Source organism: Podarcis pityusensis, assembly GCF_964106645.2.
Source record: "Podarcis pityusensis genome assembly, chromosome: 5".
Classification (NCBI taxonomy): domain Eukaryota; kingdom Metazoa; phylum Chordata; class Lepidosauria; order Squamata; family Lacertidae; genus Podarcis; species Podarcis pityusensis.
Genome location: NC_138032.1, coordinates 41,598,651 through 41,615,323, shown reverse-complemented (window position 1 = coordinate 41,615,323; position 16,673 = coordinate 41,598,651).

Sequence of the window (16,673 nt, the reverse complement as noted above, 5' to 3'; positions counted from 1 at the left end):
ACACCATATTCCAATATGTTTCTCTCACTATTTGAGTGTACAACACAATTATTTTAACTATGATCATGTACCTGAGTGTGCACATTCCCTCCTTCCCAATCCATTTTCCTTTTCTGTTGCAGCTTTTTTGATTATAAACCTGAGGGCAGGGATTGTCTTGTCTGTAGTGAATTGCAAGCTTCCCTGGGAGCCCTTTTTGTCTGAAGAGCAGGATAAAAATTATGTCAATAAATAAAATATTTGTTTCTCAGAAAACAACATGGGATAAAAATAAACACATATATTGCTTGTTTGCTTTTTTATTATTTAACAACTATGAAGCACCTGATATCATTAAAAGACGTGGCATCCCTGCTCTCAATCTTAGTCTAGTAGATACAATATAACCGTAATAAATATTTGGGTGGACAATGTGTTCACCAGAACTCTTCATTCGGCTGGATGTTAGGCACAGCAGGATGGGGAAGAAAAAGGTATTGAAGCCACAAAGTCTGCATTTATAAGCCTTAAAGTGTAGCAAGTGATAGTAAATTTAGGGTGCAATATTACAGCTTCTTAACCTAGACTTCTGAATAGACACGGATAGGATTGCACTGCAAAATGGATTATACTACACTGGGTGCTTTTCAGGTTACACCTAGGACTACTGGGTAAATAAGCAAATGTCCACTTTTTGTAACTATAGAACTCAGCTATAAACAACATGATGCAGAACCAGGGTTCTGTTCATATAGAGTTAGTTATCTCTGTAAGGTCACTGGGGGGAGCTGCTGTACCATCTTTACTGCATCAGGACTGCTACAACATTCAAAGCAAATGCTGTATAATAACCCCTTTTTATTTCAATTTATTTCTATGTTGTTATTAAACAGTGATTTTATTTCTATAGCAGCTCTCAATTCTTGTTAAACGAGAGCCAGATAATGCTCAATGTGCATTATACCTAAATATTAACCAAAATTAAACAATTAGATTTTTCATGCCATACTCAGTCTATCAGAAGAAAGAGGCGGTTAGAAAGCTTTACTAATTCAAATTCTAGCTTCCTTTTGGAGTTGAAAGTAAGACTTTCAGCAAGTTGGCCTCTATCTGCTACTTTTGTTGCTTGTTATCCCCAGGCTTGATCTAATCAACAACATGCATATCTTATCTAGATCTGGAACACTAATCCGCATTTCCTGGAATCAGATTATCCCCCTACTCCTTTAAAAGTAGAAAAAAAATTCCTTTCCAAAGCAAAGTGAATTCCAACTAGCAGTATTCCAGGACACAATCATTAAACCACGTCTATGCACAATGGTATTTTGTTTTTGTTTATTGGGGATGGTGTCAGTTACTGTGAATTTGATGCTCTTTTTGTTTGCTCAGGTCTATACTAAGCACTTGCCACATTATCCATACAGCCCTGAAATTCAGTTATATCTACTAACTTTTGGGGAAGATCATTTTGAGAGTGATACATGAAATATTTCAATTTAAAGTGGAACACCTACCCTTTGTTTAGCCCGTGCCTATTGACATCATACAGGCCCCATCAGTGTGTTCTTTTCAGTGCCAGATTAAAACATTTTTGTTTAGGCAAGCCTATCCAGACAAGTAGATGTTGATATGTTTTAATCTGATTTAGTTTACTGCTAGTTTTAACTGTTTTAATTAGATGACCATAGAATGGTAGAATTGTAAGGTACCCTGAGGCTCATCTAGCCTGACCTCCTGCTGTGCAGGAATCTCAGCTAAAGCATCCATGACAGATGGTTTCTTATTAAAAATCTCCAAGGAAGGAGAGTCCACCACCTTCTGAGGGATTCCGCTCCACTGTCAAAGTTCTTCCTGATGTTTAGTCAGAATCTCCTTCCTTGTGCAGTGGTACCTCGGGTTAAGAACTTAATTTGTTCTGGAGGTCAGTTCTTAACCTGAAACTGTTCTTAACCTGAGGTACCACTTTAGCTAATGGGGCCTCCCGCTGCTGCCGCACCACCGGAGCACGATTTCTGTTCTCTTCCTGAAGCAAAGTTATTAACCCAAGGTACTATTTCTGGGTTAGCAGAGTCTGTAACCTGAAGTGTCTGTAACCCGAGGTACCACTGTAATTTGAAGTCACTGGTCTGGGTCCTACCCTCTGGAGTTGGAGAAAAGAAGTTTGCTCCATCTACCATGTGACAGCTCTTTAGATATTTGAAGATGGCCATTCTATCTCCTCTTAGTCTCCTCTTATCTAAGCTAAACATACCCATCTCCCAATTATTTGCTTTTCAGTGTGTTTATTGAGAAGTTTAATATTTCCTGTAAACTGCTGAGAAGTTTTGTGACAATCAAGCAGTACATAAATTTTGTTAAATGAAAAAAAGGAATGAAGTAATCCAGTAGTATACCTTTTCTATGTTAAAAATAGTATCCTGCTAATTGAGTTAGTAAAGTCATGCTCATTGCTGCTTCTGAAAGACTGAGCCACCAACTCCAGGTTCTGCCAACACGTTAGATTTTACATTAGTATTGTGGTTCTTTGTGACCTAAAATCTAATACTTTGGCACATTATTCTTAATAAAAGTTTTTTTAAAAAATTTTTTTAATCCTGCTACAATAAGTTTGCACACATGAGGAGCACAGATCCTGCAATAAACAGGGGAGGGAATGGACCAAATATAAATTATTAAGTTTGCGGCATCTTTAAGGAACCCTAAGAATTACATAAAGAATTTAAGAAGCTGGGATCTGGTACTTTGACACATCAGTCTAAAACTAGGTTTGAAGAAGATGGAAAGGATGTTGTAAAAAAAAAAAAAGTTTGAGCCTGTGGTTTAAAGTTTAAAGGTTTAAACTGTTAACAGAATATTTAAAATTGTGTAAGTATTTAAGATTCCAAATTGTAAGTGCCTAATTATCTATTACTTGTGGATGTGGTTTTTCATTGAAATAATAATAATGTCTACTAATTTTTTAACGGATAGAAGTATTTCCACTGACTGGTTTTACCTCCACCCCTATAACCATGGCGTAGTAGAAAGAGAATCAAACTTGGATTCTTACAAAACTCTTCTTTCCACAAAGTTGTGCATGTTTCTATAAAACAAATATGCATCTAAAAATAGTTTCAGATGAATCCAAATTAAGATACTATCTTCTGTTTCTGGGAGTTTTCTCAGAGACTCGATACACAGAACGTAACACAAGCTTCTGTGATTAAAATTCAATCTCCCATTCCCAGAGAGATAATCCCAATTATGGACTGGCCCTTGGTTCTTAAAAAAAAAAAGAAAAAAACTCTCAACAAGAGATTACAGCTTTGTAAGACCAAGCTTTTTTATAACATTCATCCTCTTTGCCCATATTTTTATCTCCAAATATTTTTTTGACAGACTGGAAACCATAACTTAGTCTCATTGCTACTTCTTTTAAAAGTTGAAGGAAAATCCTAACACCCCAAATCATGCTAAATGAAAATGTACCGTTAGGAAGTTTCTGTACCCTTCTATTCATATCCTCTGCTGCTTAATCAACACATCATGGAACCTCACAATGAAATTATGTAAATTTTGGGAAGTGCCTTTGTCAGGAAGGCCAGCGTGGTGTAGTGGTTAGTGTTGGACTAGGACCTGGAATTATATTGGGAAAAAGCCTTGAATGTAATAATAAATAAGGTGAGGAAGATACCTCCTCTGGTTGTGGTTGTTTAAAACTTGGGGGCCCCCACTACTCTCAGTGATACACTCAATATACAGGAAAGAAAAATGTTGGGATCCTGCCCCGCAGTCAATCTATTGTTCCCTTTCTGCATACCAGGAGAGAATCACCAGGCTCTACAGATCATTTGCAAGGGAGATTCCTAGATCCATATTTTGTGTAGACTGATATAAGTCTTTAAATTGCTAGCCTTTGCCAAGACTGTTGCAGAAACGAATTATATTACCTTCTTATAACAATAGGCACCCAATTTATTTCAGTACCTTATAAATATGCTTCCTTGAGCTAACTGAATATTGTAAACCCATAATGAACTTTGGGTGGTAACCAATATTGCTTGCAATATTCAATAAGCTTAATCTTATGAGCCATGAAATATCCTGTCTTTGTTTTTGTTCTTTCAGTGATGTAATATGTTAGTTTAGCTATTATAGCAAACTCCCACACTTACTCAATCCACTCACTAATAGATGGTATTGTTATTAATCTCCATTTCTGTGCATATAAGATTCTGGCTGCTGCCAGCATATGAGAAGCCAGTTCCTCATGTTGTTGCTTCATTCAGTAAAAATAACAATGGCTCTAGCAATCCTTCTTCAGTATTACTTTTTCTCCTCCCCGCCTTGAAAAAAAAAGCCTCCTCAAAATTCCACCACACGTTGGGGGAGGGGGAACCTCTTTCCTTTTTCTGACATTTCCAACACGTATACAGGTGATTCTGATTGATATTATGTATTTTATAATATACCACCTACTCAGCAGCTTATAACAATTCTCTCTTAACTGGCATACAGTGGTACCTCGGGTTACATACGCTTCAGGTTACATACGCTTCAGGTTACAGACTCCTCTAACCCAGAAATAGTACCTCGGGTTAAGAACTTTGCTTCAGGATGAGAACAGAAATTGTGCTTCGGTGGCACGGCGGCAGCAGGAGGCCCCATTAGCTAAAGTAGTGCTTCAGGTTAAGAACAGTTTCAGGTTAAGAATGGACCTCCGGAATGAATTAAGTACTTAACCCAAGGTACCACTGTATTCAGATAAAATGTATATACTTTCATCCATAAATTTATCCAAATCTCAAATGGAATATTTGCTCTCAGGCTTTGAGCCCATTTCACCATGTAAATTAATTACCAACAACGACAACAACCATCTTAGCGGTTCCTCACTTTAGAACCAAGTGTAGTTGCTAGGATATTAAGACAGTACTGGAGGAAACGCATACGCAGGTCCCCCCAAACTAGAGGCATTTAGGCCCTCCGGTAATGATGCATGTGGCAGTTTGCTGCCAGAACTATCATTCCCTACCCCTCAAGCTCCCCACCCACTGTACTTTAATCTTGCACAGGTACACAAAGGCTGCCATGGAAAAGTTTGTAAAAAGAGAAAACATAGAAAGAGGCCCGGAGGCACCTCTGCCCCATAATCTCTTGACTATGATTGACGCAGAGAAATGACCTGCCAGTCAATGTGAGCATTCATATACCTGAGCCGAGAGAGAGGGAGACCCTCCCCCCACCCCACACACTTACAGAGCCCCACCTTTCAGCAATGCCCTGGCAGGGAATCCATGTTTATGTTTTCACATCCACCATGGAGGCTGTGGAGAGAGACTCCCCACAGAGTGGAGAGGGGGCCCAGAAGAGGAGAACTGGGTGTAGATGCAAAGCAGTTTCTGGTTTGTCGCAGTTGGTCAAATCTGCAAGGACATATGAAGGGCCTGCTGGATCAGGCCAATGGCCCATCTAAGTCCAGTATCCTGCTCTCACAGTGGCCAACCAGATGCCTGTGGGAAACCTGCAAAGAGGACCTGAGCACAAGAGTGCTATTTCTTCCTGGGGTTTCCAGCAACTGTCATTCAGAAACATTACTACCTCCAATTGTGGAAACAAAATAAAAAATAAATTCCTTCCAGTAGCACCTTAGAGACCAACTAAGTTTGTTATTGGTATGAGCTTTTGTGTGCATGTATCTGAAGAAGTGTGCATGCACACGAAAGCTCATACCAATAACAAACTTAGTTGGTCTCTAAGGTGCTACTGGAAGGAATTTTGTTGTTGTTGTTGTTTTAACTACGGCAGACCAACATGGCTACCTACCTGTAACTCCAATTGTGGAGGCAGAGCATAGATATCATGGCTAACTCCACCTCCCGCAAAGCGCACCATTTCCATCTTCAGGTTAAATTGCAATGACAGCATTATTTTTTACCTGCACCATTAGCCTGACCTGAAGCTTTACAGAAAAGCCATCCATGCAGATTCTTGTTGCCACTGCCAACAATTCCAGGTAGCATCCATCGAGCCAATCTCCCAAGTTGTTGCTTCCAAGCAGACCACAGGCAGATCCACACCATTTAAAGCATAGCCAATGCACATTTAAAACACATGGCTCCCCCCCCCCCAAATACTGGGAACTGTAGTCAGTTAAGGGTGCTGAAAATTATAGCTCTGTGAAGGGGAAACTACAGATCCCCAGGTTCTTGGCAGATGTTATGTCCTTTAAATGTGCTTAAAGTTAGCTCTTAAATCAAAAGCTACAGACACTTTTTGTAACCGGGAGACAGCTTCAGCAGCACCTTAGCAGTGAAATGTTCAGAATTAGGATTCCCATACTGATGCTCCAAATAGTCCTTGTTCACAACAGGTGGGGAATGGACTAAAGTCCAGCCTGCTGCACAAGGCACAGACGAAGAGGGAAGATTGAACCAGTGTCACATCAGGGCAAGGGCTACTCTTTCTGAATAGCAGCTCACAGTCTCAGCCATAGGTGGTGCTTCCAGATCAGGAATTGGCAACTGTGCTTTCTTTGGACCCAGTGAGTCAGTCTCCTGGTCCTTCCCGAGAAAGTTCAAAGGAAGCAGGGGCAGCCCAAGATATTTTGTTGCCTGAAGGGCCAGAAAATGACAAAATGGCAGCACCTCCCGACCACACAGAGAAACCAACTGGACCATCAGTTGACTCTTAACACTAGTGACAGGATAGCATCCTCCGCTGCACCCTACAGCAAAGCAGGCCAGATTAGGAGGCCTGGGAGAAGTCATGTGGCTGTCAACTGAGCACCTGCAGCCTGAGGTGGTGACTTCTTAACTCTGCCAAATGGTAGAGCCGGCCCTGGAGCTCTATAATTTTGCCAGGGTAGTATTGCCCTGTCCTCTCTGCCCCAACCTTTTTCAGTTGTTTCCTGTCCTGGGGTTACATTACTTGTGGTCATTATCCTCCCTCGGCAGCTCCGAGGTAGCTGCGTTTCTTCAGAATCTGGGTGACATTAGCATTCCTCTGACCACAGCTGTTTTCTGGCAGATGGGTCCAGACTAAGAAGAGTGGGCTGTCTTCATTCTCAGACCCCAAGGTCAGGTCAGGAAGCTTTTTCTGCTGTGATTCCCCAGATTAGCTGATCCCTAACAACATGTCCAGATCTGCAGCATTAACCCTTGGTTGCCACACGCACACCCGCTAACCCAAGATTGTCTTGAAAGCCTCAACTTTTGCATGAGACGGGGATCAGAGATGCTATACCGAAAGGAAAAGTACTGTGAAGGGATGGTTAGGGAAGGCCTTTGGAAACACAATGAGTTCCTAGATAACATAGAAGGGGGGGCATTCTTGTGCCCTTCCTCCATGTACCATTTTTTACAATAATTATGGCATAATTGGGAAACCAAAGGATGTACCGTAACTCTTCTTCGATGTGTCCCCATGACCGAGCATCACATAATGTGCTGTATTGGAGGAGGGAAACAGGGGAGGACAGTTCTGGAACTTCTTCTGTGTAGAAGTGGTGATGTCCTCTGCTGGAGTGCCAGAGTAATTGATGCCCTTGCTCTGGCAAGTGAATGGGGTTTTGAGTTTTACTATTGTTTGTGCCATATCAGAACAAAGTCAGAAAATAAGGTCATATGGGCACACGCATATACATACCTATGTGTGTATGTCCCTGCATTTTGGTGGTGGGGCTATGGGGGCTACCATGATGAGCTCCTGCATGCCATTTTTTTACCACTACACCACTGATCACAATGGTTAACAGGGAGGGGGAATACCAAGGAGATCTCGGGTTCAATCCCTGGTATGTCTACCTAAGAGAGCAAACGAAAGGGCTCTGCCTTGGGCCCTGACAAAGCATTTGTATGGAACCTTTTAGGTTTCCAGGTGCATTGTGGCCTGTTTCTTCTAACCTGCAGAGTAGGAAACTTACATGTTTTTGCAGCTGGGGGAACTGATTCTGCAAGACAGTAGCTTGCCACCAAATGCCACCCAAATGAGTCCATGAACTATGAGGCTTTGACACCTGTTTGGGTAGAAGGCCACATCATGAAGAATTTGTATCTGGTATCTTGGTTACGGCCGGAGCTCAGTGGTAGAGCACCTGCCTGGCATGTAGAAGGTCCCAGGTTCAAATCTAGGGTTGTCATATTTCAAGAAGTATATATCCGGGCACAGTTGCCGAGCTTTTTTCAGTGATCATTGAAAGTTGTTAATCAACTCCTAGTGCTGCCTCAATACAGTTGCATGCTTCCATTGCGGGGCTCCATTGAAAACAGCTTCTGCACGTCAACCAGGAAGTGATCTCTCCAGACAAGGGAACAACTCTTCTTACCTGTGCTGCTGTGATCTGCTGGGTGATGCAGACGCTAATAGGCAGTTGAATGAGCGTGCATACTCTTTCCATTTCCCTCCCTCCCACCCCCTTTGCATGGCCCGGGGTACTGGCAACCCACACTACACCACTGCACTGAGATGACTGTGCTTTTGAACATTGCCACCATGTGAGCAAAATATCAGCTGCATGTGGGAAGTTCTTCTCAGCTGTGCCACCCCTGCGGGTCACTTGCTTCAAGCCAGCTGACAACTAGCATGCTAGCTAACCTTGATGTATTTCACCCCACACTTGTTAACCCAGACTTTTAGCAACAAAATTACTTGTGCACAAGGATAACCCTGATTGATTGATTGATTGATTTGTGCTTAAGAAGGGAATTATATATTAGATCAAAGAGGGGAGAGTTAAAATGAGGAGCAAAAGTTCCGCTCTCAAGCAGCTGAATAGTGGCACACTTTAAGAATTCTCCGGCAACAAATCATTTTATGGTCTCAGACAAGTCACTTACTTGGCAGCTTTATTTCAGACGAGCACAGCAAACAAGATGCATGTCCTGCCATCCAAGTTGGCCATAAATATGTTACAAAGCACAGAGCTGCCTCAATTTTTGAGCATACGTGACATTCTCATTTGTCGTGAGCTCTATATAAATAAGCAAATAACTCAGATGCATGGAGAGTTATGTCTGCTGTGTAAATAGTTACTTACATCATAATTGTTTCCTGTTTTATGATAATGAGTATGATAAAAACTGTTCTGATATTAATACCATTAATTCAGTGGTGGGAAGAAGATACACTGGGATCTTCTGGTAGATGTCTGCATGATTTGCAGTAGATGTTTCTCACTCCCAGGTTTCGTCCCCACCCACCCCCCACCCCCCGCAAATAATTCTGGGCACTGTGGTTTGTTAAGGGTTGCTGTGAGGAATAAACTACAGTACTCATAATTCTTTGAGGTGTGAAATGTGCTTTAAATGTGCTTTAAAGGTACAGTGGTGCCTCGCAAGACGAAATTAATTCGTTCCGCGAATTTTTTCGTCTAGCGAATTTTTCGTCTTGCGAAGCACGAAATCCCATAGGAATGCATTGAAAATCAATTAATGCGTTCCTATGGTCAAAAAAAGTCCAAACAAAGCCAAATTTGGTACAACAAGAGTTTATTAAGTGCTCTTTAAAGTTACACATACTGTAAAGAGCATTTCAAAATTCAAACCCAGATTTTTTTAAAAAAAACAGCAGAGTTGCCCAATGATCACAGAAAATCATAAAAATGCAGGGGGAAAAAACAAGCTTCCAGATTCTTGCAAACCCCTCCCCAACTGTTCCCCCAGCCACCCAGCACACAGAAATTCAAATCCAGAAATTTTTTTAAAAAAACAGCAGAGTGGCCCAATGGTCACAGAAAATCATAAAAATGCAGAAAAAAACACACAAGCTTCCAGATTCTTGCAAACCCCTCCCCAACTGTTCCCCCAGCCACCCAGCACACAGAAATTCAACTTACCAAATGGCTGCAAAAGAAGTTTTGGAAAAGCTTCAAAAATCACCAAAGTCTTTAAAAACTTCAAAAAAGGCTACTATGTACACTGCGTTCTATGAGTTGCTCCTCGAAGTCAAGTCGCAACTGTATTAACGGTGTTAAGAAAAAGGAAACAAACTTGCAAGACGTTTTTGTCTTGCGAAGCAAGCCCATAGGGAAATTCGTCTTGCGAAGCAGCTAAAAAAACGGAAAACCCTTTCGTCTAGCGAGTTTTCCGTCTTGCGAGGCATTCGTCTTGCGGGGCACCACTGTATAGTGTGTATGCAGCCTAGCAAATGAGAGTCCACTGCCTTCTGAAACAATCTGTTGGACTACTACACATGTTGTATCATCAGGACGTTATTCTTATTGTTTAGTCAAAATCCCCTTTCTTCTAATTTGAACCCATTGGTTCAGGCCCTACTCACACCTGAGCAGCAGAAAACAAATTTGCTTCACCATCTTCATCCTTTCAGATATTTGAAGATGGCCATCATATTGACTCATAACTGACTCTTCTCCAGGTTAAACATACCCAACTCCTTCAAACTTACCTCAACTGATTTGTTCTACAAGAATGCATCTCTCAAAGTTATTCCTGGTTCCTTTTCCTTAACTTTGATGCCCTGGTGACATTCTCTTTATACTGTGGCTGCAGTAGGACCCCAATGCTCAATGAAGACCAAACCTCCCTTACCAGATGCCCACTCAGACTGGAGCTCTTAAGTTCTTATGCCAATGGAGGCCTGTGCCATAAGCTCTTTTAGCTCAAGACATAGAAGAAGGCTACGGGTCCCTCACTCCTGGTGAGTTTATTGGGGAAGAGACCTTCCCCATCCTCAAGGGTTATTGTGTTTGAAGTAGGAAATGTCTAGGTAGGTTTCTAACAAGGTGAGCAGGACCTAGCAGCAAGCATTTGCAGAAGGATGCCCTTAGCAGACCAGGCCAATCTCCACAGCTGTCTTTCCTCAGAACTAGCAGTCCAAAGGCAGGCCAAGGCAGGCCATGCTTGGGATAGAAAAGGAGGAGCGAGAGCTCCATTGTCCAGGATTCCTCATTTGTATATGCCTGCTCCAGGACAAGAACCAGAGACTCAAAGAGAGCAAAGCTCCAATGTGTTTACATTCCTCTGCCTGCAAGTACTTTCTCTGTGAAAAGGGAAGGGTGGGGAGAGATGGAAGCCACTTCTGTGGAAAATGATCATTCAGGATAAAAGAACCCCCTGATCTGGGAATGCAGCAGCCTTGTGGTTTTGTGTGCAATGGCAAAAGATTTCAGTAGTGGCCGCATACACCACTTATATCAGTGGAAATTATTCCCCCAATATGAGCCCATGGCCAGCCCCACTCTTAAACTAAGTGAAACGCCTGTGTCAGGTGACAGATATAGGCCATCATTTCTTAAGTTGTTGTTGTTAATTCACAAATATGTTACATATAAAAACTACTAGATTTTTTTTTTTTAATAATGTTGTAACACTTTTTCGAATGCATTGCTTTGGATTTGTTTGCAAACCTGGGCTCCTTCAGGAGGAAGGGCAGTATGTAAATTAATCAATAATAAAATAAGTACCGTACATATGTGTGATATTCAAATTTGCAGTTCAGAGCCTCCCTTCATTTTATCATTTACTTCTTTATCTATCTAACTAACTAGATTTATATAATGCTTATTCCACAGAAACTGCCAAATAATTTACATAAAACAACATAAAACATTCATTAAAATATACTAAGAAAACCAAACATTAAAAACAAGTTCACCATAAAATTTGTAAATAAAATTAGCAGGGGTTTAAAAAAAAAGTTACATAAAAAATGACATCCTTCAGTTAAAAAAACAAACCTCAAGTTATAAATTCCCAGACAAAAAAAAATCCAAGTTTTAAAAATTATTTTAAAACCCTTCTGTTTTGTCTGTGATTTCATAGGTTTCTATTTGAATGCTGTATTTGAAAGGTTCAAAAGAATGTTCAAACTTGATTCATAAGTGAGAAGCTTTATTCAAACTTTTTTGTCTTCTGCTAGTGACCTACAGTTATGTGTCTACAGTTAACACATAAGAAACAGGAGGAGGATAGGCCTGTGAGAGGAAAAACAGACAAGCAGAGAATTGAGATGATTAGATAGCTGAGTGTATCAGCAGGGGGATAGACAGTGACTGGAAATATGAGCATATAACAAGCCAATGAAGAAAACTGGCGGATAAGGAAGAATCAGGAGTTTCCAGGCCAAGGCTGCACTGGATCCCAGGATTTGTCTGTCATCGCTTGAGGGTGATGATAGCTCAAAGGGTTTACAGAAGCTGCAAGACTTGGAGGCAGTGACTAGAGCTGAAACAATAAGCAATCTTGTGTGTGTTTTCTCTATCTCTGTTTAAGCCACTGCAGGAACCTAACCAACTGGCTCTTTGGCTTTTCCATACTGAAAGTTGAATCCACTTGAACGGAGTACTCAGAAGATCACCCAATGTTAATGGTATTTTTTCCAGCACTGCAGAGTTAAACTTGATCTGATGTGATAGATACCGGTAAATAAAATGGCTGGGAATCAGAAGTGAGGAAAGTGCTTGAAATATACTCAGAGTCGCAAAGTGATTTCATGCTCTTTATTCAGCTCATAGTGGTGAGGAGGAATGAATAAATGTCCCCTCACAGTATCTGCTTTATATACATTATTTACACAATGGGCTGCACATGATTGGCTAATTCTGGAATTCTACTGTAAGCCAATCAGGTTGTGGATTCACTTCTATCTGGAGCAGGATTGGGTGGTTCCTGCCAACCAATCATACTGCTGCATTGTTCTAGGACCAATCAGACTGCTGCATTCTGAATCCTATTGTTCTAGGACCAATCAGACTGCTGCCTTTTGGATCCTATTGTTCTAGGACCAATCAGACTGCTACAGTTTGGATCCTATTCAACTCAGTACATAACACCCCTCCCCTCTAAGTTCCAGTCCTGCCCGGGAGGTCGCATTCATAGTCCTCAAGGTATGCCGGCGGCCTACGTGTGCGTTGTGGCCTGGGGTGTTCCCTGGTCCGGGCTCCGGGTTCTGGCTTGTGTTCCAAGGATGCTGGCTGTGATGCGGCTGTTTGGTCTGGTGCAACCGGCTCGCTCAGTCGTGGTTCTGGTTCCGGTGTCCTTTCGGCCTCACGGGTCCTCTCTGTATTTACTGATTCTGCCTCTCCTGCTGGCCCCTCCTGCTCTATGGGCCTCACTGCCCCGCTGTTCCCTTGGGACTCCTCTGACCTGTCCTCCTCCTGGTTTTCTCCCGGGAATCGTCGCCGTATCTGGTCGCAGTGGCGGCGCCAGCATTGCCCCCCATCCGTTAGCACCTCGTACGACACGGGGCCAGTGACCCTGGTGATTGTGGCGGGTACCCATGCTGGGCCTGCCCCAAAATTCTTTGCGTACACTGGGTCCTGGGCCTCGAAGGTCCGGGGGTTCCTGCCTTCCCCCACCACTACCTCATCCTGAGCTCTATCGGGGTGAAGGCGGTCCAATCTGATTGCAAGGCGCCGACCCATTAGTAGTTCAGCGGGGCTCCGGCCAGTCGTTGAGCTGGGGGTGCTGTGCTGTGCTAGAAGGAATGTGGCAAGGCGGTACTCCCAGTCCCCTTGCGTCATGCGGCGAAGGGTGTCCTTGGTGGTCCGCACCATGCGTTCTGCTTGGCCATTGGTGGCAGGGTGGAACGGCGCCGAACGGATGTGGCGGATGGCGTTCTGCGCTGTGAAGGTTTGGAATTCTCCTGACGTAAATGCAGTCCCGTTGTCTGAGACGAGAGTGTCAGGGAGCCCGTGGGTTGCAAACAGCCTGCGTAGTACCCGGATGGCTGCGGACGTGGAAGTGGACGGTACCAGTGCGACTTCCAGCCATTTGGTGTAGGAGTCCACCACTATGAAGAATGTTTTCCCCTGAAAGGGGCCAGCGAAATCCACATGCAGGCGTGACCATGGTGCTCGGGCGGACTCCCAGGACTGGACTGGGGCCCTTGGGGGATCTGGGCGGGATTCTTGGCAGGCCTGGCAGTGTTTGACCCAGGCCTCTATCTCTCCATCGATCCCCGGCCACCACACATAACTCCTGGCAAGGGCCTTCATTCTTACTACCCCTGGATGTGTCTCGTGTAGGGCTGTGAGGACCCTTTTGCAGAGGGGCTGGGGAACAACGACTCTGCTTCCCCATAACAGGCACCCCTTGTGGGCCGACAGTTCATGTTTGCGGGTTGTGTAGCCGGCGAATTCTGGCCCGGGGCTGCTGCTGGGCCATCCCCTCCACACCCAGTCCAGGACCCGGGAGATGACCCTATCTTTCTTGGAATGGTGTGCAACTTCTTGTGCCTGAATGGGGCGGTCGGGAAGCAGCTCCAGGCTCATAACCTCTTGTGCAGGTGCTGGGTCAGGGCCTGTTTCCGGTAGTGGTAGCCTGCTGAGGGCGTCCGCATGGCCCATCGCCTTCCCAGGTCGGTGAATCAGTGCATACTGGTAGCTGGCAAGGAAAATTGACCACCTGAGGACGCGAGGAGACAGCACTTGGGGGGTCTGCTTTTCGGGGGCAAACAAGCCAAGCAACGGCTTGTGGTCAGTCACCACGGTGAAGGGCCGCCCGTACAAGAAATCATGGAATTTTTTTACTCCCTTTACGATTGCCAGACCCTCCTTGTCGATTTGCGAGTAGTTCCGCTCGGTTGTGTTGAGTGTCTGGGAAAAGTACGCCACCGGTACCTCTCTTCCATCCGGGAGTTGGTGCCCCAGGACAGCTCCAATGCCATAGGGTGAGGCGTCGCATGCTAGCACCACCGGCAGCCTCTCGTCGAAGTGTGCCAAGACCGAGTTTGAGACAAGCAAGTCCTTGACTGCCTGGAATGCGGCCTCCTGGCGCTGGCCCCACACCCAAGGGGCCCGCTTGTCCAGGAGTCTGTGTAGGGGCTCCGCTACCGCCGCCTTGTGGGGAAGGAAGGAATGGTAAAAGTTCAATAGTCCCAAGAAGGCCTGAAGTTCAGTCTTGCTCTTGGGCGCTGGGGCATCACAAATGGCCCGTACCTTGTCCCCAGTCGGGTGGACCCCTTCTGCGTCCACCATAAATCCCAGAAAGTCCACCTGAGGCACTCCTAGTAGACATTTTTCCCGCTTCACCTTGAGACCCGCCGTCTGGAAACGGTGCAGAACGGTGCGGAGGCGGTCCTCAAACTCCTCTGGTGTGGGGCCGGCAATCAACACATCATCGAAGAAGGGGGTGACGCCAGGAATCCCTTTAAGGAGAGAGTCCATTATATTCTGGAATATGCCTGGTGCCACGCTGACACCGAATTGCAGCCGCTTTACCCTGAACGCTCCTCTGTGCGTCACAATCGTCTGTGCCTCTGCTGTGGCCTCATCTACTGGCAGCTGTTGATATGCTTGGGCCAAGTCCAGCTTGCCAAAAATTTTCGACCCAGCCAGGGTGGCAAGGACATGGCTGACCACTGGCACTGGGTATGCGTGGGCCGTGAGGGCCTTGTTTATGGTACATTTGTAGTCTGCGCAGATGCGGACCGAACCATTAGGCTTGACGGGTGTGACGATTGGGGTTTCCCAGGGAGCATTAGGCACCGGCTCCAGCACTCCTTGCTCTACGAGTCGGTCCAATTCCTCGTCTATACGGGGTTTCAAGGCGAACGGGACCCGGCGGGCCTTGAGCCTGACCGGTCGTACTGCGGGGTCAAGCTGTAGCGCAATGGGGGGGCCCGTATACTGTCCCAATTTCCCATCGAAAACCCCTGGAAATTCCTTGCATATGGCGTCCACGTCCACTTGTAAGCTAGTGTGGTTCACCCCGGTGACAGCTAGCCCCAGTGGTCCAAACCATGCCAATCCCAGTAAGCTAATGTAGGGGCCCTTGACCACAAGCAAGTCCAGTTGCCGCGTCCGCCCTCGGTATTGCACCCTGAAGGTCCCCACCCCCATTGTGGGGACCTTACGTTTCTGGAAGTCCCGGAGGGTGAATGGGGCCGGCCTGAGTTTGGGACCCCCAGTGGGACACAGTTTCCTTAAGGTCCTTGCCGAGATTATGGATAGAGTTGAACCCGTGTCAAGCTCCATGCGGCATGGGGCCCCCTCTATCTGTACCTCTACATAAATTTTCTCTACGTTGGGGTGGGGCAACTGGTATACCTGGAAGTCCGTGAGCTCCGTCGAGTTGCCTTGGTGCGTTGGGCCCCGGGACCTGGGGCTCTTGGATTGGTCATCTGATGCCTGGTGTCGGGTGGGCCGAGCCCGACACACCCGGGCGATGTGTCCCGATTTTCTGCACTGCCTGCACTCTGCGTTGCGGAAACGGCAGGTCCTCCTCTCGTGACTCTCCCCGCAGCTTGCGCAGTTCCCTCCTTCTCGTCGAGGCAGCTGTGGCCTGTGCGCTGCTTGAGTGCGCTGCTGTACTCGGTGCACCTCCTCCCTGTCGGATCCTGAGTCGTCGGTGAGGTCTTCATGGTGGACCCTCGGTTGGGATGGCAGGCTCGGCCGTGCCTCTTGGGTCGACCTCTCGGCAGCTTCTGTTGCCAGGGCCTCCTCCAGAGCGACCTGGAACGTTAGGTCCTTCTTAGCGTAGAGGCGCCGTTGCAGCTTCTCATCCTTCAGGCCACCGACGAGGCGGTCACGAAGCATGTTCTCCAGCTCTGAGAAGTTGCAGAACCGGGCGGCTTGGCGGAGAGAGGTCACAAACCCAGTTATGGTTTCCCCAGGGGCTTGCCGCTTTGCGTAGAAGGCATTTCGACGAGCCACCACTGAGGGCTGCGGCGAAAAGTGCCCCTTCAGCTGTTCCATTATTGTTTTGTATGGAACAGTAGCGACGTCTTCAGGCGCAAGGAGAGCCCGGGCGATTTCA